At 41.9% G+C, this 21,760-nt stretch overlaps 1 pseudogene; it reads left to right on the top strand.

The window, feature by feature from the left end:
• The first annotated feature begins 5,819 nt into the window (after positions 1–5,819).
• LOC139359475 (putative uncharacterized protein LINC02693) lies at positions 5,820–21,460 on the top strand (annotated as a pseudogene).
• Positions 21,461–21,760: the final 300 nt, after the last annotated feature.

The following is a 21,760-nucleotide window of genomic DNA, read 5'->3' as shown; positions in this document are numbered from 1 at the left end:
TTTAGTTGGAGTATTTAGACTATTTACATTTACTGTGATTACTGATATGATTAAGTTGAGCCACTCATCTTGCATATATTTTCTATTCATTTCATCTATTTTTATTTCCTTTTTCCATTGTCCTTTGAATTAATCAAGTATTTTTATCATACCATTTTATCTCATTTTATCTCTCTTGTTAAACAGCTACAGTTTTTTTGTTTTGTTTTGTTTTGTTTTGTTTTTGAGATGGAGTCTCACTCTGTCGCCCAGGCCAGAGTGCAGTGGCACAATCTCGGCTCACTGCAAGCTCTACCTCCCAATTTCACACCATTCTCCTGCCTCAGCCTCCCAAATAGCTGGGACTACAGGCACCCGCCACCACACCTGGCTAATTTTTTGTATTTTTAGTAGAGACAGGGTTTCACCATGTTAGCTAGGATGGTCTCAATCTCCTGATTTCATGATCTGCCTGCCTTGACCTCCCAAAGTGCTGGGATTACAGGCATGAGCCACTGCACCCGGCCTTCAATTCTTTTTTTTTTAATTGTGAACCTTAAGATAATACATTTTATTTGAAGAAAGGTGATGAAGATGTGTTATTTGTGTAGGGTGTTAAAATAATGGTAAGCTATGAGAAAGGGGAAAATGGCTTTGAGGCTATGGAGTTAGTGTGAAAAAAAAAAAAAAGAAAACAGACCAGTACACATGGGAATGTTGGTGTAGTTTTGTACTGGGATCTGCAGTCGCTGAAGCTAAGTATGTAGGCAGAGAATGAATGAGAGATGAATCTGGAATGACAAGTTCAAATTAGTCGTTAGAAGACCTCAAACAATCCCTCCTACAACCCCAATTCTGTAGCTATTGAGAGAATGGTGGACCAGGGGTCTGCTCTCTCTGAACTTGACTCCTCACTTCCCTATGAAAGCTGGCTTTGCTGTGTGCCCTGTGATATATATCTGTTTGTCCTCACTTTACAAATGTATGAACCTTGTCTCTGGTTCACCTCCAGTGCCTAAAAAAATATGTGGCAGAACACATGCTTCAGTAAATATTCTTTTAACCACTGAATATTTTAAGAATTCCACATAATTCTATATGACATTATTAACTATTGTAAATTTTTAAGTGGAGAAAAAGTACCAGGTTGCCTTTATTTCATGAAAGCAAACTTAAGAGTTGTCATGAACACATCTATCCATCTACTTGTATTTGTGCTCATATACTCATATCCCAATTACTATGGATGAATGGAATGATCTATCACCTGAAGTCATTATTTATTTTTCATAACTTCCAATCCAAGGACATTATTCCAGAAATACTTCCTTGTATTTCCTACATTATCAATTTTGCCCTCTCTATGGATGATTTCTATTGGCATGCAAACATGTTATTATTTTTTCTCATCTTATAAAACATTAAACACAGCGATCTTGACTCTACTTCCTCTATAACTACTTACCTTTTCTCTATTCCTTTTTTGAGTGAAGCTTCTTGAAATTGTTGTCTGTGCTTACTGCATTCAACCCCTCTACTTTGTTCTCTCAGAAATCCCTTTCAGTCGAGCTTTCTCCTTATCACTTCACTCAAAGGACTCTTGTGAGGTCATCAGGGCTAGTCACTTTACTAAATCCAATGGCTGATTATCAGGTCTCATTTTATGTCAACTTTCAGCAACATTTGACAAAGTTGGCCACCATTTTCTTGAAATAATGTTTTCCTTTGGCTTTGTGAACATGATACTCTCCTTTACTGGTTGCTTTTCAGTTTCTTTTTCTGATTCCTCTTTACCCTTCTTTATTCAATAGGTTTTTGTGGGGAACAGGCAGTGTTTGGTACATGAATAAGTTTTTTAGTGGCAATATCTGAGATTTTTGTGCATCCATCACCAGAGCAGAGCAGTGTACACTGTACCTAATGTGTAGTCTTTTATCCTCGACCCCTCCCACCCTTTCCCCCAAGTCCAAAGTCCATTGTATCATTCTTATGCCTTTGCATCCTCATAGCTTAGCTCCCACTTGTGAGTAAGAACATACGATGTTTGGTTTTTCCATTCCAGAGTTATTTCACTTGGAATAATGGTCTCCAATTCCATCTAGGTTGCTGCAAATGCCATTATTTCATTCCTTTTTATGGCTAAGTAGTATTCCATGGTGTGGAATTATCTTTATTCACGTTTTCTTTATTCACTCATTGATCGATGAGCATTTGGGCTGGTTCCTTATTTTTGCAATTGTGAACTGTGCTGCTATAAACATGGATGTGCAAGTATCTTTTTCGTGTAATGATTTCTTTTCCTCTGGGTAGATAACCAGAAGTGGGATTGCTGGATCAAATGGTAGATCTACTTTTAGTTCTTCAAGGAATCTCCACACTGTTTTCCATAGTGGTTGTATTAGTTTACATTCCTACCAACAGTGTAAAAGTGTTCCATTTTCACCACATTCACACCAACATCTATTTTAATTTTTTGATTTTTTTATTATGGTTATTCTTGCAGGATTAAGGTTGTATCATGTTGTGGTTATGATTTGCATTTCCCTGATAATTAGTAAGGTCGAGTATTTTTTCATATGTTTGTTGGCCATTAGTATATCTTCTTTTGAGATATACCTAGTGTAAATGATGAGTTAATGGGTGCAGCACACCAACATGGCACATGTATACATATGTAACAAACCTGCACGTTGTGCACATGTACCCTAGAACTTAAAGTATAATAATAAAAAAGAGAAAATTGTCTATTCGTGTCCTTAGCCCACTTTTTGATGAGATTGTTTGTTTTTGCCTGAACAGCTACAATTCTTTGGTTTGTTATTTTAGTGGTTGCTTTAGGGTTTATAGTGCATGTCTTTAACTGATCACAGTCAACCTTCAAGTGGTAATATATGACTTTAGTATAAGAAACTTACATCAGTATACTTCTTCCCTTCTAGTCTTTAAGCCATCACTGTCATCCATTTTATTTTACATATGTCATAGATTCCATATTACCCTATTGTTTTTGTTTAAACAATTATATTTTAAAGAGGCTTAAGTAATAATAACAAATCATATATTTGTCCGTGTTGTTACTATTTCCAGTGCTCCTCATTCCTTTGTGCAGATCTAGATTTCAATATGGTATCCTTCTTACCGCCTAAAAGACATCCTTTAATTTTTCTTGTAGAGCAGATCTCCAGGTAAGAAAGTCCTAAGTCTTTACACATCTAAAAATGTATTTATTTCTTCATATCCATTATTCTCTTTTTGGTAGTATCTAGTTGGCTGCGACTCTAATCCATTAAACTTTCCATTTTGATTACGGTATTTTTCAAATCTAGATTTCTATTTGGTACTTTTTCCCAATCTACTTGATTATTTTCATATTCATGCTCTTTAATCCCCTTGTTTCTTTATGTGTAAGACACACTTTATGTGATGTTTGGTGACTCTAATATCTTAAGCCTCTGTAGGTTGTTTCCTCTGTCCATTGTTTCTGCTGGCTCTTGCCCATTATACATGTTTGCAATTTTTGATTAAGAACTTACATTCCTTGAAGCTGTCTTCCATTTTGCTTTTGCCAGGCACCTGGAAGGCATTAAAAACCTCATGTTACTTTAAATTTGCAGCTTGAGACTTTTTAGATTATACAGCTTGTGTGTGAAGCCACCAGTGGAAGGGCTGCCCATGGTTATATGTTAATGTATACCCACTCTCAGGAGAGATGTTTTCCCTCAGGATGGACAATCCTGCTGCTGTTCCAGGGGCTGCAGGGACTGAGCGGGCAGGAGACAGGGGAGGCCGACAGGTTGATTCACAGTTCCCTCCTACACTAAGCCTATCTTTTTGGTGTCCTACTTTTTGAGGTCTTCTCCTAACCCTCCTAGCTTGGACAGGATCTAAACTTTGTCTGCTATTCTGCTGCCCCATCCTCATCCCAGACTATGAAAAAAGAGTTTCAGTATGACACTTGGCAACTATCTTAAGGGTGAAAAATGGCATCTAATTACTTCTCTGGGTTTCTACTTTCACTTTTTAATTTTGATTTTTTTGCTTGTGAGAACTCTTATTTTGCAGCTCATTGATACATTTTTTAAATGGTTCACGATATGTATTCCAGAAGTTTTTGTTGTTTTCTGGTCCTTGTCAGCCCATGTTGCCGGAAATAAAATTCTTTCAACTTGTTCTTCAACAATTTACAGTACCCATATAGTCCTTCCTGTTCCAGAGGCAATAGAGTGAGAACACACACTTAGGAGCCAAGCTGGCCTGAGATCAAGTAAGATCCACCAGCAATGTGACCTCAGTAGCCTATTTACATTCTGAGCCTCAGTTTCTCACAGAGTGGGTGTGAGAATTAAATGAGGTAATATATGAATAACACTTAAAACAGAGACTGACACTGGTAAGGATGGACTTTCTTGTTATTATTATCTGAAAATTTTGAAAACTTGTGAGCCTGAGTAACAGTTATACATCTTACCCAATGGTTCACTAACCTCTGGTCCCTGGCTACCCCAGCCCCTTCTAGCATGCAGTCACCCACACCCAGGCTTATACTGATGGAGAGGAGTCAACTATGAGCTATTCACTGGATGACAGGCCCAACTACTCTCACAGATGCACCCAAAGTCCAGGACAGAATGCTCACAGATGGCTGCTGGTCTGAGAAATGTCCTCATCATACAAGCCTGAGTGAAAACACAGCCCCTTTACTACTAAAAAATCTGAAAACAAACAAACATAAACAAACATAATTTTAAATTTGGTATTTTTTATGATGTCATTTGTCCCAACAGCCATTTGACATCAATAGTCCTGATTACTAAAAATCTCAATGTTATAGAAATGTTCTCCTCCTTTTGGAAAACCATGTTTACTTTTCCCGAACAATACAGGGCTATCTGCAAACCCCTGAACTGATAACATAGCTCAGGGGCTACCTCTGTCTTAGCAGAGTAGCAGCTGAAAAAAGCAGACAATTCTTAACAAACAGGTAGATCAGGAACGCTCACTACTAAAAACATTATTTATTCGGGGCAAGTGGTATTTCTGATGTGCAAATGAAGCTTAAACTTCAGCTTTAATTTGTAAGAATTAGAAAATGCAGATTAAATCTCTGATGCCATATTGTGAATTCAGTAAAAGTTAACTAATCTACCAGGGAAAGACAAACTTTAGCTATCCTATGCTTATTATTCTGGAAATTTAGTGAAAATTAAACAAGAAGACTCACAGAGTATAAGAATTGTCCCCCCGCCTTAACAGTGCTGTTTTCAGCTTCGGTTGCCTGAAACACTGCAGAATAATTCAGATTTTTTGTGACCCCACCTTTTTATTGAGTAAAACCAAAGTACTAAACTAATAAATGTGAAAAAGGATGTTGGCTTTAAAAAGAAAAAGCCCCAAGACATCGAGCCTCTTAGATATTTTAAAAGTGAAGAGTGAGAAGGAACTCACTGTTGCTAAATAGAATTATAGGATTATGGTCAATTTATAATCTTTTCAATACGGGATTTGAATGTTCTGATACTAGATACGATGTACATACTTTATTTATATAGTACCTCCAGAGAAGGAAAAAAGTCAATATTGGTTTATACAGCATTTGGCATGTTATTCACATATGCAGTGATGTATACGATGTCAGAGCTAGAAAATACCTTAGATGCGATTTGGATTTAGCGCTGGGAGAGCCCGCCCCCGCCGAGCCCGCCCCGTCCCCTCCCACCCCGCCACGCCTCGCCCCGCCCTCTCCGCCCCCTGCCCCTCCGCCCCCTCCCTTTAGTCCCCCGCCCCTCCGCCCCGCCCCCTCTCCGCCCCCGCCCCCCTCCTTCCAGCCCCGCCCCCTGAGGCATGCGCAGTGCGCCTGGCCGGCAGGGGTGCATGTTTGAGGACTGTGCGTGGGTCTCCGAGACCGGTGTCTGAAGTCGTCAGTTTACTGCTTGTAACGAACATAGCGATGACTGGGAACCTGGAAGTAGAGACTCCTTTCCGCCGTCCTTCCGTCCCTAGGGCTGCTGCTAATCCGCCCGCCGGCATCCAGGACCCCTGGCTGGCTGAACGCCCGCACCCATCTCGCGCCCCAGGGCCCGCTGAGCGCCTGGCATAATGGGAAAAAAATCACGACGGAAAGGTCCAACCCCTCACCATGCAGAGGGGAAGCTCGGCCGCACGTGTAAGGACCCTTACGCCCCTTGGGGTTTCACCCCCGCTTCGCTGGTTCCAAAAGCCTGGGTCGGGGCCTCTTTGTCCTGTGGGGGCCTCTCAGCCGCAAAAACACAGGCCGGAGCCCGCGGGCCTCCCACCCGCCATGCATAGGCTGCGCTTCTGCGCCCCAGCACTGCGGCTGCGGGACCACCTGGCTCACTTTTCCATTTGGATGATGTCCCTGTACTTCGTGGCTGCAGGCTCCTCAAGCCCCAGGTCTGTGCGGGAACAAGCAAAGCAGCAGAATATCCGTGCTACATCTTTCTGGAGCACCCATTTTACTACCAGATTTGGAAGGAACGAAGTTAAGTAATTTCCAAGGCAAGTAATTAAAATTTTACGGTGAAAAGGCTGGAAACTCTTCTGCCGGTAATAACTGTCAGACATATCTGTGGCTGAAATGTCAGACTTTCTCTGAGAAAAAAACTGAGAACTTGTTTCCCATTATTTAAAATAGGAAAAATTATAGGGCACAGCAAGTCAATAGAAAAAACCTACCAATTTCCTAACTCACAGTGTGGCAGTAGGTTTAAGTTGCACATAAGTTAGGATGTAAAATGCTTAAATGTTGCCACTTGGTCACCCACATTTGATATGGTTGTTACATGCAGTTGCCTTGTACGCAGTAGCAGTGGCTTGAGACCAGCAATATCACTCGTTTGTCAACACACCAAAGCTTTTCGAAGTCACCGTCATGATCCTGGTGGTCTACCAGTTGTTTCTGGAAGCAACATGTGGCTTTTCCAGCAAACGATTTAGTTTAAAATGTTATAATCTTTGAAAGCTCAAACTTTATCTCTACAACCATCAGCTAAAAAATTTGAGACAGGTTCTTGTCTTTTGCCAAAAGTGCACCACGATAGGGGCTCCACTGATCCACCTGCTTCAGCCTCCCCAGTAGCTGAGACCACAGGTGTGCACCACCATGCCTGTTAATTTTTATTTTTATTTTTGTAAAAACTACATCTCCCCACATTGCCCAGGCTGGTCTTGAACTTCTGGGCTCAAGCAGTTTTCCCGCCTTGGCCTCCCAAAGTGCTGGAATTACAGGCGTGAGCCACCAACTGAGCTAGGAGTTAGAGACCAGCCTGGGCAACATGGCAAAACCCCATCTCTACAAAAAATTTAAAAATTAGCTGGGAGTGGTGGCACTGCCGATACTCCCAGCTACTCAGGAGGCTGAGGTGGGAGGATCCTTGAACCCAGGAGGTCCAGGCTGCAGTGAGCTGTGATTGCACCACTGTACTTCAGCCTGGGCAACAGTGCCAGACCCTGCCCCATCCCCCAAAAGAAAGAAAACTATTAGTTCATAATGTAGTTGATGAAATAATGTAATCCACAAAGAAAGGAGCAATGATAATATGTGTGTAATTACTCAGTATTAAAATATTGTATCTAGTATTACATATATAATATTGAATACCGATAATGAATGGGGCACTGCTTTAAGCACTTTATACTCATTGTCCCACAAGGATTCTCTCTCGGGTAGGTCTGAGTATATTCAATTTAAAGGCTAATTAGTAAGCAACACATAGAATTGAACAGGAAACTGTTTAAAACATAGAAGGCTCTCAAAAATACAATGTGGAATGAGTAATGCAAGTTACAGAGATACATAGCACATTTATAGAAAGTGTAAAAACTTACAAAGTTAAACAGTATGTTTTTAGAGAAACAATATATTATTTAGAGATATTATTATGTAATAAAACTATAATGAAAGTCAGGGAAATAATACTTTTTGTAAAGCTTCAGAAGAATGATTGTCCAGATGGGGAGGCAAAGGGTTACATTTAGGAAGGGCCAACCATGCACGCGGCTTCAAGTGATGGCTACAATGTATTTACTTTACTTTTATGTGAGTCTGTGTGTGTGTGTGTCTGTGTCTGTGTCTGTGTGTAATTTTGTATGTATAAAATAGTTCATAATAATTTTTTTTTGAGTTGGGGTGTTTCTCTGTCTCCCAGGCTGGAGTGCAGTGGCATGATCCCAGCTCACTGCAGCCTCCAACTCTCAGGCTCAAGTGATCCTCCCACCTAAGCCTCCTGAGTACCTGAGATTACAAGTGCACACCACCATGCTTGGCTAAATTGTTTAAATCTTTTGTAGAGATGGGGTCTCACTCTTGTCCAGGCTGGTCTTGAACTCCTGGTCTCAAACAATCCTCCTGCCTCAGCCTCCCCAAGTGCTGATATTACAAGGTTGAGTTGCTCTGCCCAGCCTCATTTTTTTTTTTAAACAGCTTTATTGAGGAAAAATTCACATACCTTATGATCCACTAGGGTTTACTATAATCACAGATATGTGAAACCAACACCATAGTTAAGTTTAGAACATTTTTATCAGTCCTATACCCTTTAGCTATCACCCTGTTATTTCCCCCAGCCCCTACCCCAGCTGTAAGCAACCGCAAAGCTAGTTTCCATCTCAATAGATTTGTCTTCTCTGGGCATTTCATATAAATCGATCCATATAAGTGATTTTTCATGTCTGGCTTCTTCACATTTGTCTCAATCCAGAAGGTGACTGAATTGTTTCACAACTAGGAATACTAAACTGTGGGGTGAATGTTTGGTTCCCAAGTGAATGTGAATGAGGCAGAGTGGAAGGAGAGTTCTTTTACTGAGGGAAAGGGACAAGAACCAATGAAAGAAAGAGATCCAGCAGGAGGGAAGGGAGGAAGAGGGGTGGAGAGCTGCTGGAAGCAGATGAACAGAGCTCTGGGCCTTGACAGCAGAATAGAAGGTGCAATGCTGCGGGGTGCAGGTCCTGAGGGGGAATGTGGAAAACGGCAGGTCATAAACTCTGAATTCCAGCTGCTGGAGATGTGGATCCCAAGGGCCTGGTTATCCCGTCACAGGCAGGGGCTGGAAAGTGGGGTTCTGCTCAGGTCCAATAAGGAAGTGTGTGCACAGGTGGTGTGGACATGTGCGTGGAAGCCCACAGTGTGAGGTGCAGAACTTCAGGGAGAACCTGCATTTGAGCTCCAGGCTGGTTGGAAGTATTCTTTCATTCAGCAGCCTTCTCATTAAGTGTCTGTTGTGTGACAGACATTGCAGAGTTTATAGATGCAATCTTACCTGTCCCAGCCTTCCAAGGACTTCCCTGGAAGACTGGGACATGATTATTTTCCATCTCCCCACGGTTCATGGAACTGTATTCTGCATAAAACGGGCAAAGTAAAACTATCATTGATTAGTACTGGAAGAAACAAAGCTTTTACCTTCATGTTTTTTACAAAATGCAGTATCTGAGATGTAGCATTCTGTATCTTTGGCTTCTTTAATGTTAGCTATACAGAAAAAATAGAAAATGAAAAAAATTTTCTAATATTAAATATTCACATTGATGTCTGTATTAGTCTATTTTGTGTTGCTATAAAAGAACACCTGAGGCTGGGTAATTTATGAAGAAAAGAGGTTTATTTGGCTCATGATTCTGCAGGCTGTACCAGCCTGGCACCAGCATCTGTTTCTGGTGAGGACCCTGGGAAGCCTCCAGTCATGGTGAAGGGGGAAGTGGAGCAAGGAAGAAAGCAGGTGGGTGCCATGTGCTTTCAAACAACCAGCTCTCATGTTTCATAGAGGAAGGACTCACTCACTACAACCAGGACAGCACGAAGCCATTCCTGAAGGATCTTCCCCCAAGACCCAAACACCTCTCACTAGGCCCCACTTTCTTTTTTTTTCTTTTTTCTTTTTTTTTTTTTTTTTGAGACAGAGTCTCACTCTGCCACCCAGACTGGAGTGCAGTGGCATGATCTCGGCTCACCGCAAGCTCCACCTCCCAGGTTCATGCCATTCTCCTGCCTCAGCCTCCCAAGTAGCTGGGATTACAGGCGCCCACTACCACGCCTGGTTAATTTTTTGTTTTAGTGGAGATGGTGTTTCACCATGTTAACCAGGATGGTCTCGATCTCCTGACCTTGTGATCTGCCCGCCTCAGCCTCCCAAAGTGCTGGGATTACAGGCGTGCACCACTGCACCTGGCCTAGGCCCCGCTTTCAACATTGGAAATCAAATTTCTTTTTTTTGTTTTGTTAAGGATATAATCTGACTCTGTCACCCAGGGTGGAGTGCAGTAGTGCAGTTGTAGCTCACTATAGAAGCCATGGCTGAGCTGAGCCATAGCTTACTGTGGCATCCAACTCCTGGGGCTCCAGAGATCCTCCCACCTCCGCCTCCTGAGTAGCTGGGATAACAGGCTCAATCCACCATGCCCAACTAATTTTTTTATTTTTTGTAGAGACAGGGTCTCACTAGGAGATCAAATTTCAACATGAGATTTGGAGAGGACAAATTTTCAAACTATCAATGTCAATAGTTTTTTTTTTTTCCTCATAAAGAGTATCTATGTGTTAGGAACTTTAGATGTTTAAAAAGTGGTGGCAGGGGAGAAATATATAATAAGGGACACACACTGTATAATTTCCTCACATTTTAAATTACTCTGATAACTAATACATACATAGATTTATGGGTCTGGAATTTTTTCAGTGAGACATTTGTTTATAATTAAAATGTGGATTTGATCTCCTTATTCCTTTTTAATTCAGTCCCAGGCCTGAGCCACCATCCAAACATTCCTACATTGAAACTGGGATTTTTCCCTGAAAATGTTGCTTGTTAGGAAAACAGGAGACAGTTGCCTTGAGCCCTCTGGCCTTGGCCGCCAGGCCGCTCTCACAGAGGAGTGTTATTCAGTGGGAAGTCGTGCTCCCTGCATGGCACCACAGCCCCTCAGCTCTGAACTCAGCAAACACTGTCCCATTTTTCCCTCAGTAACAAGCACAGAGGCACCACCACAGGCTAGTACCCAGTGGGAACTCAGTCTTGGGAACTTACTGGAATTGTTGAAAGATATGTCCCTTTTTAGTAATGCATATGGCCCTAAATATTAGGTACAATCTGACTTCAGATTCAAGTCATCATGTGTTTTGGCTCAGCTGTGGCCTGCATATGGTATTGTTGATATTAGAAATGAAAATGCTGGTGAGCCACAGAAAGAAAAATCCCGTGTTTTCTGAAACTTTCAAACACCTTTGGCCTTGTTCGTTAATCACCTGGAAGGAAGAGAACCTATAAAAACTGCAAACGCAGTGGCCAGCAGCCAGCCCTTGAGAGGCTTGCTGAGCTGTGAGGTCTGAAGGAGGAAGCAGCTCTGCATTGCTTCTGCAGCCCCAGTTAAAGCAATGTTGAATTCCAGCGTGATATTGAAATGAATGGTTTTTTTTTGTTTGTTTTTTGTTTTTTGTTTTTTTTGTTTTTTTTTTTTTGAGACGGAGTCTCGCTCTGCCGCCCAGGTTGGAGTACAGTGGCCGGATCTCAGCTCACTGCAAGCTCCGCCTCCCAGGTTCACGCCATTCTCCTGCCTCAGCCTCCCGTGTAGCTGGGACTACAGGCGCCTGCCACCTCGCCTGGTTAGTTTTTTGTATTTTTTAGTAGAGACGGGGTTTCACCGTGTTAGCCAGGATGGTCTCGATCTCCTGACCTCGTGATCCGCCCACCTCGGCCTCCCAAAGTGCTGGGATTACAGGCTTGAGCCACCGCGCCCGGCCGAAATGAATGTATTTTATTGTAATGTTACACCTTACATTTTTTATTAAGTCCTTTGTTCATAAATGGAAACAACAAAATGACAAATTATTTAACATTTTCATATTTTACAACCTTCCTGGCCGCTAGCAAAAAAAAAAAAAAAAAAAAAAAGAAAGAAAAAGAAATTTGATTCCCAATGTTGAAAGCAGGGCCTAGTGAGAGGTGTTTGGGTCTTGGGGGCAGATCCTGCAGGAACGGCTTGGTGCTGTCCCGGTGGCAGTGAGTGAGTCCTTGCTCTATGAAACATGAGAGCTGGTTGTTTGAAAGCACCTGGCACCCACCTCCTTTCTTCGTTGCTCCACTTCCCCTTCCATCATGACTGGAGGCAGCCTGAGCTTCAGAAGGGAGGCCATCCTCTAAGACAGCCTGTCCGATATAAACAGAATATGATCTAGGCCTGTCTGTAGTTTTAAATTTTCTACTAGCCAGGTTGAAGAAACTAAAGAGAAGCAGGTGGAATTGATTTGTGATAATATAATTTATTTGACCCAATATATCCAAAATATCATTTTAATGTGTGATCAGTATAAAATTATTAATGAAACATTTTACATTTCTTTGTCCTAAATCTTTAAAACTCACCCCATATTTTACACTTCTAGCATATCCCAGTTCGGAGCAGCCACATTCCTGATGTTCTGAGGGCTCTGACTTCCTGACCTCAGGAAGGTGAAGGGCCTGAACCGAATTTCTCTGCCAGAAGCCAGGGAGCTCCCCCTCCCTACCCACATCTCTTTTCGGTCCCAAAGGAAGAGAGAGTGCCCTAAGAGGGCAGGGGCTGCCAGCAGGAGGTGGCCACAGGTACAACACTGCTACCCATCTGCTGCTTGGTGGGGCCATTCTCCCTCCAGAGATCAGAGGATAGCGGGGTCCCAGGAGGTGGGCCCTGTCCACAGCCTTGACCTCCAGAGATTAGATTTGGAGGGAATAGATTCCAGACAAATGCTTTACCTTGCTATTTGGCCTTGGCCCTAGTGGTCAGGCTGTCATCTGTTTCCTCCTGTGTTGTGTGATACTGTGTGAGTTTTAAGCACATACATGTGTACATGCATTTCTTTTTTTTTTTTTTTTTTTTTTTTTTTTTTTTTTTTTGACGCGGAGTCTTGCTCTGTGCCCCAGGCTGGAGTGCAGTGGCACGATCTCGGCTCACTGCAAGCTCCGCTCCCCCGGGTTCACGCCATTCTCCTGCCTCAGCCTCCCGAGTAGCTGGGACTACAGGAGCCCGCCACCTCGCCCGGCTAATTTTCTTGTATTTTTAGTAGAGACGGGGTTTCACCGTGTTAGCCAGGATGGTCTCGATCTCCTGACCTCATGATCCGCCCGTCTCGGCCTCCCAAAGTGCTGGGATTACAGGCTTGAGCCACCGCGCCCGGCCTACATGCATTTCTTTATAATTCGAGGGACCCAACTTCTAATAAGGGGAAAAGGAATTAGGTACCTAGATGGTCCCTACCGTTTGCCAGCTAACTTGTAATCAGCATGTTGTTAATCCTGGCATCCTGTCTGCTCTGGGTGTGTTAGTTCACTGTTACTGTGTAATAAGCCGTCCCAAAACTTATTTAGCTCATGATTGAGCAGGTCAGCAATTTATGGCAGTCTCCTGCCATAAATGAATTGTGATACCTATAAAACCTGCCATACCTTATAAGGCATAGCAATCTTCATGTGTGTGTATGGGAGAAGGGTGTCAGTGACCAGGCAGCTCTGCTGTTGAGAGTGAGTTGGCTGTGGACTGGGCAACTTCGGTTCTCTTCCCCATAATGTTTCATCCTCTAGCAGGCTAACCTGGGCTTGTTAATTGAGATGGCAGGGTTCTGAAAGAAAAGGAAGAAGCATTCAAGACCTTTTGAGACTGGGCCCAAAACTGCCAGCTGGATCCAAGTCTTGGGAAACAGATTCTACCCCTGGATGGGAGCAGCTGTAAAAGCACATTGCAAAGGATGCAGACACAGGGAGGGACGAAGAATCGCTATTGTTGCAGTTAGCATCACTATGCCTTTTCTTGCAGACAAAATGTATATAACTGTCCAAGTCAAGTAACTTGTCCAAAGCCCCACAGCTACTAAGCGGGCTGTGCTGGGCCTCAGTATCTGCTCTGCCTGACTCCAGAACACAGCCACCTCCATGGGCCGCACTATCACACGGCTTCCCTGGGCCTTCCAGGTTCTGGAGGGTGACTCTTCTGCAATAGAGGCAGGATTCCAGCAAGATTCTCATCCTTGAAGTGTTCTTCACCATTAGGAATATTCCTCTCCAGATAATGATTGGGAAGCGTCTTGGAATAACTTGGAATAATTTTGGGGAAATGGTTGAAGGCTGAGTTAAGAAATCAAGGCACTAGCACTATATTTTTCATTTCTAATCATAGGAGAAATTTGAAAACACGTATAAAGCACTCCACATGTTTGGAAATTCTTTTCATCCCATCTTGGCATTTGGAGGCTATTACTGGTCTTCAACACAGACTAAATCAAAATGCTGTGCCCCAAACAACCTCTTCCTCTGAAAGCACCTGCTGTAAAGATAGATCTGCTGAGAAGACATTTCCTCCTGCTGCAGTTTAGTCAAGCAGCTGAGCATGTCTTGAAGCCGTCCTTTGATTTCAACAGGGCAGAGCCATTTTCTAAGACTGCCCGCCACCCCTCCCTGTAAAGCTGAGATGCTGCAATGAGGCAAATCCCCACAGCACACAAGGGAATCAGGCACAGCCAATGCATCCTTTAGCACAGCTAAGGTTCTCACCCTTGATGCACCTTACAATTACCTGGGTGGCAGGGGGCTTTTAAAATTCCCAAAACTGAAGTTGCAACAGACCAGTGAAATCAGAATCCCTGGGGCAGGATCCAGACATCCTTGCTGTTTAAAGCTCTCCAGCTGGTTACAGTGTGTGGCCAGCGTTGAGAACCACTGCTTGAAACCAACATCTTTTGATGAACTAGTAGCAAATGATTTCTCAAATGAATGTAAAGTCTTTGCTGCTGAGCTATAGCCTTTCAGTCTTACTTGCATTATTTACATACTATCTTTTGCAGGACCTGACCTCTGCTACTCATTTTGTTTGACTCAACTCAATTTCACAAGTACTGAGTGCATATGATGTGCAGAGCACCATGCTAGTTATTGTGTCCTTGGTTTGGGGAGGACTTTGCTGGGAAATAAAATCACATCATCAGAAATAAGAGTCTTGCTACTTACCAAATTGAGGCAAAAATGGGAAGACCTAGGGGGTCTCACCCAAGGGTTAGGACATTAATAGATACATCAGAATATGACAGTTCATCTGATGATGCTGTGAGTAGAAGTGTCCCACTTTGAAACAAAACAAAACACTGCTGTTACTCAGAGATACTAAATTATGTGTGCAAATATGTGGTATTTAAATATTTTGTTGATATATAGCGTGCATACAGAAATACGAGCATAAAGCTCAACATATATTATGACAAAGTTAATACACGTGGGTAACCAAGAAATAGAAGCAGCCTCACTCATGTGGCCCACAAGCGCTTTCTCCCTGTCTCCTCAAAGGTACCAGTGTCTTAACAGCTGACGTTATAGATCAGTTTCGTCTTTCTGTGCAAGTGTTTCATTACAGAGAAGTTTAAATATATACAAAGTGAAAAAAATTGTATAATAGACCCGTGACCCAGCTTCAACAGCTAGTATTCATGTGCCATTTTTGTTTCTTCTGTACCTCAGCCCTTTCCCTACCCTTCACTTTATGTATTTTTTTAGTTCTTTTTTGGTGAGGTAAGATATACATGCATTGAAAGGCACAAATCTTAATTGTACAGCTTTGAAAAATAAATAACACCCATATAACCATCACCCCTTTTCAGAATGGAATATTTCCATCATCCCCAGAAACCTCCCTCATGCTCATTCCTAGGCAATTTTTAACTCCCCCAGAGGAAAGTACTGTTGTGGGGGTTTTTTAACCATAAGTTCATTTTGCTTGAAATCGTACAATATACATTTTTATGTCCAGCTGTCTCAGCATAATGCTTGTGAGACATCTCCATAGTGTGTATTTTAGTAGTTTGTTCCTTTGTATTGCTGAATAGTATTCTGCTGTATGAATGCACTGTGGTTTGTTCATACATTTCTCTGTTGATGAATATTTGGGCTATTTCCTGCTTTGGGCTATCATATTAGTAAAGATCTATGAATATTCTTATACAAGTACTTTTTTGTGTTGTTTTATTCCTTTATTAGCATTGAAGTGACACATATTTTCATTTTTTGGCAGTTGCTCCAGGGATTACAGTGTGCATCATTAACATTCTCACAGTCTAGAGTTAATATTGTTCTATTACAGTGAGTATAAAATAGAAAAACTTACTACAGAATAGCACCATTTATCTCCTATCCTTTGTGCTGTTGTTGCCATAAATTTCATATCTGTACATGTCAAAAACCCCACAACACAATATTATATTTGCTCTAGTCATAGATCTTTAGATGAAATTAAGAGGGAAAAAAAGAAAAATATATTAATAAATATTTGGAGGGAGATATTTTGAGGCCACAGAAACATACTGTTTCTTCTTTAAGTTTCATCACACCTTTTGCATTCATTGATGACTCTTTCCTGCAGTAATGATTACTGTAGTGTTCTAGTGGTAGTTTTCTATTTGTGCTATCCTTCAACATTTATTACTTGGAATTCTTCTGTAAGGAGATTTGTCTTTCCTTCCTGATTTATTTAATCTTTTCTATATCAGTATGGACTTGTGACTATTTCTTTTATGTTCTGGGTTATAATTTAGTGCTGTCATAATTATTTGCCACTTACATTGTTCCACCTTGAGTCACAGAGAGCTCTTCCAGGTTGGCTTCTTTTGACATGTCTCCACCCTTTTATGTTTTTTAAAAGCACATTTTATTTTCTGGCACTGCAAGATGCTCTAGTCTCATCTTGTGTTTTTCATGGCAGGCCTAGAATTAGTCATTTCTCCAAGAAGCCTGGGTTTCTTTTATAGGAGAATGGTATTTAGAAACTAAGATCTGGGTACTGGGTGTGCTCATTAATACTGGGATATCACTGCTTCTAGGCTCTCTCAGCATAGTTTGGAAACACGTGAATGTTTCCAAACATGTATGCATGAATACAAACTCAGCATCTACCTATCTCTATCTGTCTATCTAAACAGATACATTAAAATAGATAAGGGTTCATACTGACATTCCTAACTCTAGTGCAGCACCTCAGGATTTATTCTAGCATTCTCCCTTTGCTTATTTGTAACTCTTTCACCTACAGAGAGAAACTGGGATCTAATTCTCTAAAATATATTTGCTAACACGGAAAATCATTTCAGAATTGCTAACCCATACCCTGAAACAAATTCGCCAACAGTATGTTTGTGTACAGTTCTTGAGTCTTACAGTATGCAGTCAAAACAGTATTTTCCAAGGTTACTTAGGTGAAGACTTTTTTTCCTCACACTCTTCAATATGGGTTAGTCATAATTTGTAATGCAGTAAGATTCATTTGTCACCCACTGCATTCCATCCGACCCCCTCACCATCTTTGTTGATTTTTAAATTTATGTAGAATAAAACCTGTAGTAGACGCTTTTTCTACATCAGTTGAGATAATTGTGATTTGCCACTCCATTCTGTTAATGCAGTGATGTTTGAATGTTCAACCATCCTTGCATTCCAGGAATAAATTCTTCTTGGTCATAGTGTATAATTATTTTAATATACTGCTGAATTTAGTTTGTTGGTATTTTGTTGAGGATTTCTGCATTGGTATGCATCAGGGAAGTGATATGGATCTCTAGTTTTCTTGTCTACTTTTTTTTTCTGGCTTTGGTATCAGGGTAATTCTGACCTCATAGAATAAGTTTAGAAATGTTCTCTCATTTTCAATTTTTTCGAAGAGTTGGATTAATGTTATTTAAATGTTTGGTAAGATTCACCAGTGAAATCATCTGGTTCAGGGCCTTTCTTTGTCAGAAAGTTTTTGATGACTGATTCAATCTTAGTAGTTACGGGGTCTATTCTAATTTTCTGTTTTTTCATTATTCAGTCCTAGTAGGTTTTGTATACCTAAGAATTTGTCTATTTTATCTAGACTGTCCTATTTGTTGGCAAACAGTTGTTTATAGTACACCTCTTATAATTCTTTATTTCTGTAGAATTCATAATAATGTCCCACTGTTATTTCTGACTTTGAGTCTCTTTTTCTTAGTCAATCTAGCTAAAGTTTTGTCAGTTTTGTTCATCTTTTCAAAAACCAACTTTTGGTTTTGTGTATTTACTGATAAGGAGGGATTTATTTCTGTCATATACTGTTTGTTGTTTATATGTCTTACAGCTTTTTTGTTCTTCATTTCCTACATACTGTCTTCTTTTGTATTTAATTGATTTTTGATAATGAAATGTTTTAATTTCCTCATTTCCTTTTGTATATATTCTATTGTGTGTGTGTGTATGTGTATGTGTGTGTCATCATGGGTATTACATTTAACTTGCAAGTTTATTCATTTTATTCAATTGTATAAACATACTGTAATTTATTTATCCATTCTACCCTTTATGGCCTTTTGGATTTTAATTATTGGACTTTTTGTTAGAGCAGTTTTAGATTTACATGAAAAAAAGAGTCAGGGAATTCTCATATACCCAGTCTCCTGCCCACATGCTCTGTTGTTACCCTTACAACCTTGCCTTGTGGTACGTTTGTTACAGTTGATGAACAATGTAGAAATATTATTATTAACTAAAATTCATTAGAGGTCACTCTTTGTGTTGTACCTTCTATAATTTTGAGAAATGTGTAATGACATGACATGTATCCATCATTAATGCAGCATTCAGAATAGTTTCACTGTCTTAAAATATCCATTGTGCCTCAGCTATTTGTTTCTTTCTTTCACCCTCCCTTTCCCACAACCCTGATAACTGTTGCTCTCTTTACTGTTTCCATACAATATCATGTGCAATTTTACAGAATATTGTATGGTTGGAATTCTATAGTACATAGCATTCAAGTGGGCTCCTTTCACTTACCAATATGCATTTAAGTTTCCTGTGTGTCTTTTCATGGCTTGTGAGCTCAGTTTTAAATCAAGGAATAATAATTTATTGTGTGAATCCACAACAGTTTATCCATTCACCTACTGAAAGGCATCTTGATTGCCTCCAAGTTTTAGCAATTATGAATAAAGCTGTCATAAACATTTACGTGGAAGTTTTTGTGTGAATATAAGTTGTCAGCTTATATATAAGGGTATACTTAGCTTTATAAGGAACTGCCAGGCCAGGCACAGTAACTCATATCTGTAATCCCAGCACTTTGGAAGGTTGAGATGGAAGGATTGCTTGAGCCCAGGAGTTCATGACCAGCCTGGGCAATATAATTAGACCTTGTCTCTACAAAATAAATTTAAAAATTAACCAGGCATGGTGGTGCCTGTTGGTGTTAATATCATTGTTATGCAACCTGCTCTAGGAAGTGACGATCCTGTGTTCTCTTAGATGAACGTAATGAGAATCACTCAAGTCAGTAGTCACAATCCATCATTAGCAGAAGCTCAGAAAATAAGATGTTAAATGCCTGGCCATTAAGTTTTCTTATCTTTGTTTATTTCTACAGAATCATCTCCCTTGCCCCACAAACGTGAAAGAAAAGACAAGAGAAGCACCACAGAAGAGGAGGGGAGAAGTGCCCCAGAAGAAAGTCAACCAGTCTCTGAAGCTTCGCCCAGGTGGGCACAGGCCAGCCAGCCTCTCCTCTGGTTGCCCAGCCAGCTGCAGGCTGTCATATAACCTTCCACCCGGCGTGCTTTTGAGTGTGTGGAAGTGCTGTACGCCCTCTTCTTTGAAAACCTGTTGAGCAAATGCCTCCACATTTTATGCCCCTTCAACCTCCACCTCCAAGGGCCCCCAAGACCAAACATGCTGTGCACACACAGCAGCTCTTTGTGTCCCGCTCCTGGCCAATCTCCTGCATCACCTCGTTGAGCTCCATTGAACTCCGCAGTCTGCATGCTCTGTGGAACTCAGGGTCGTCTTGCTCCATGGAACTCAGGGTCTTCATTTTCCATGGAACTCAAAGTCTTCTTGCTCTGTGGAACTTGAGGTCTCCTGGCTCCGTGGAACTCAGGGTCCTTGTGCTCTGTGGTACTCGGGGTCTGTGTTCTCCAGGGAACTCAGGGTCCTTGTGCTCTGTGGTACTCGGGGTCTGTGTGCTCCATGTAACTCAGGGTCTGCATGCTCCATGGAAAGCACTGGGACACACTTGACCCCCCACACCCACACATACATCCTTCATTTTGTTCCTGCCCCTCACCTGTCCACCCTGTGAGGCTTCTTCACGCCCACTCTGCTTTGAGCTCACGCCGGGTCTTTCGGGCTGGCCTGAAGCATGGGTGTTGGTAGGAGGAAGTGGCTGAGGTCACACGTTCAGGCAAATTCTGCTGGTGTCGCACCTGATGGAGCTGCCTGGGGAGGATGTTTCCTTGGAGGACGTGCCCTGGTGTCCACTGGCTTCTTATGGTGCCCACACTGCTGCTGATGCCATGGAGGAGCCACAGGGCCACACTGGGGGCTGTTCGGGAATTGGTGGCTTTCATCTCCAGGTTAGGTAGGAACTGGCAGGCACCTTGGCTGTCCTTGTGGCCTCTGCCCTGACCCTGGTCCTCCCCAGATTGCTGATTTTCTGGGCTGCTGCTCTTCCAGGAGGAATTAAAGGTGGGAATGTCTGAAACCTATGTTTTGGATTAGCAGAGACCCTAGGCTCTGTCATGCAGAAAAGGGAAGGATTGCAGATGGTGGCGGGATCTGCCGAAGGCAGGGGCTTCACTGTGATGCTGGAGCCCTCCATGATGGGATGTTTGCATGCAGCCCAGGTTCAGTTAGGTGGCCCATCAGCGAGTCCTGGATCTGGTCTCACTCACAAGCCATGGACAACATGAGCTCAATTTGCCAGGGCTCCCTGGGAAGGGATTGGAGAGCCTGGGAAAGAGGCTGGGCTGCCTGTTACCCCCACCCCACACCCTGCCTCCTGTAACCCCTTAGGAGGTCCACACTTTGAGTTGTCAGCCAGAGACAGTAACTCAAAACCTTGGCTTTGGGCAGCCAGAAGTCCAGAAATGAGGGAGAGGGCAGGCCTAGACACCAAAATAAAAGTCTATATATTTTAATATAAATACCAGAGGTGTTTGAACCAGAACAACTCCATCTTGAATAGGTCCTGGGTAATTTAGACCCCACCCTTAAGCCTGGAGAATCTTGAATGAGGCTGAGACCTACTGGGCTGCATTCTCAGGAAGGCAGGCATTCTAAGTCACAGGATGAGATAGGAGGTCGGCACAAGATACAGGTCACAAAGACCTTGCTGATAAAACAGGTTGCGGTAAAGAAGCCAGCCACAACCAAGATGGTGATGAAAGTGATGTCTGGCTGTCCTCACTGCTCATTGTATGCTAATTATGCATTAGCATGCTAAAAGACACTCCCACCAGCATCATGACAGTTTAGGAATGCCATGGCAATGTCAGAAAGTTACCCTATATTGTCTAAAAGGGGGACAAACCCTCAATTCCAGGAATTGCCCACACCTTTCCTGGAAGACTCATGGATAATCCACCCCTTGTTTAGTATATAATCAAAAAGTAACAATAAGTACAAGCAGTTGAGCACCCCTTGCCACTGTTCTGCCTATGGCGTGGCCATTCTTTCTTTCCTTTACTTTCTCTAATAAACTTGCTTTCACTTTATGGATTTGCCTCAAATTCTTTCTTGCACGAGATCTAAGAATTCTCTGTTGGGGTCTGGATCAGGACCCCTTCCCAGTAACATAAATATGAAACAAAGGTCCATAAATTGCCCCAATTGGAAACACAAAATTTACTATGAGGATTTATATAACAAAGAGATAAAAGGGGCCCTGATTGTCTTTTGTGCCTATACAGCATGGGCTCCAGATTAACAAATGCTAAAATGCACCAATTGACAAAGCTTCATGAACTTAG

The sequence above is a fragment of the Macaca nemestrina genome, chromosome 17 (assembly GCF_043159975.1).
Source record: "Macaca nemestrina isolate mMacNem1 chromosome 17, mMacNem.hap1, whole genome shotgun sequence".
In the NCBI taxonomy this organism is placed as follows: domain Eukaryota; kingdom Metazoa; phylum Chordata; class Mammalia; order Primates; family Cercopithecidae; genus Macaca; species Macaca nemestrina.
Note: the sequence above shows the minus strand (reverse complement) of the source record. Positions and strands in the feature narration are given on the sequence as shown.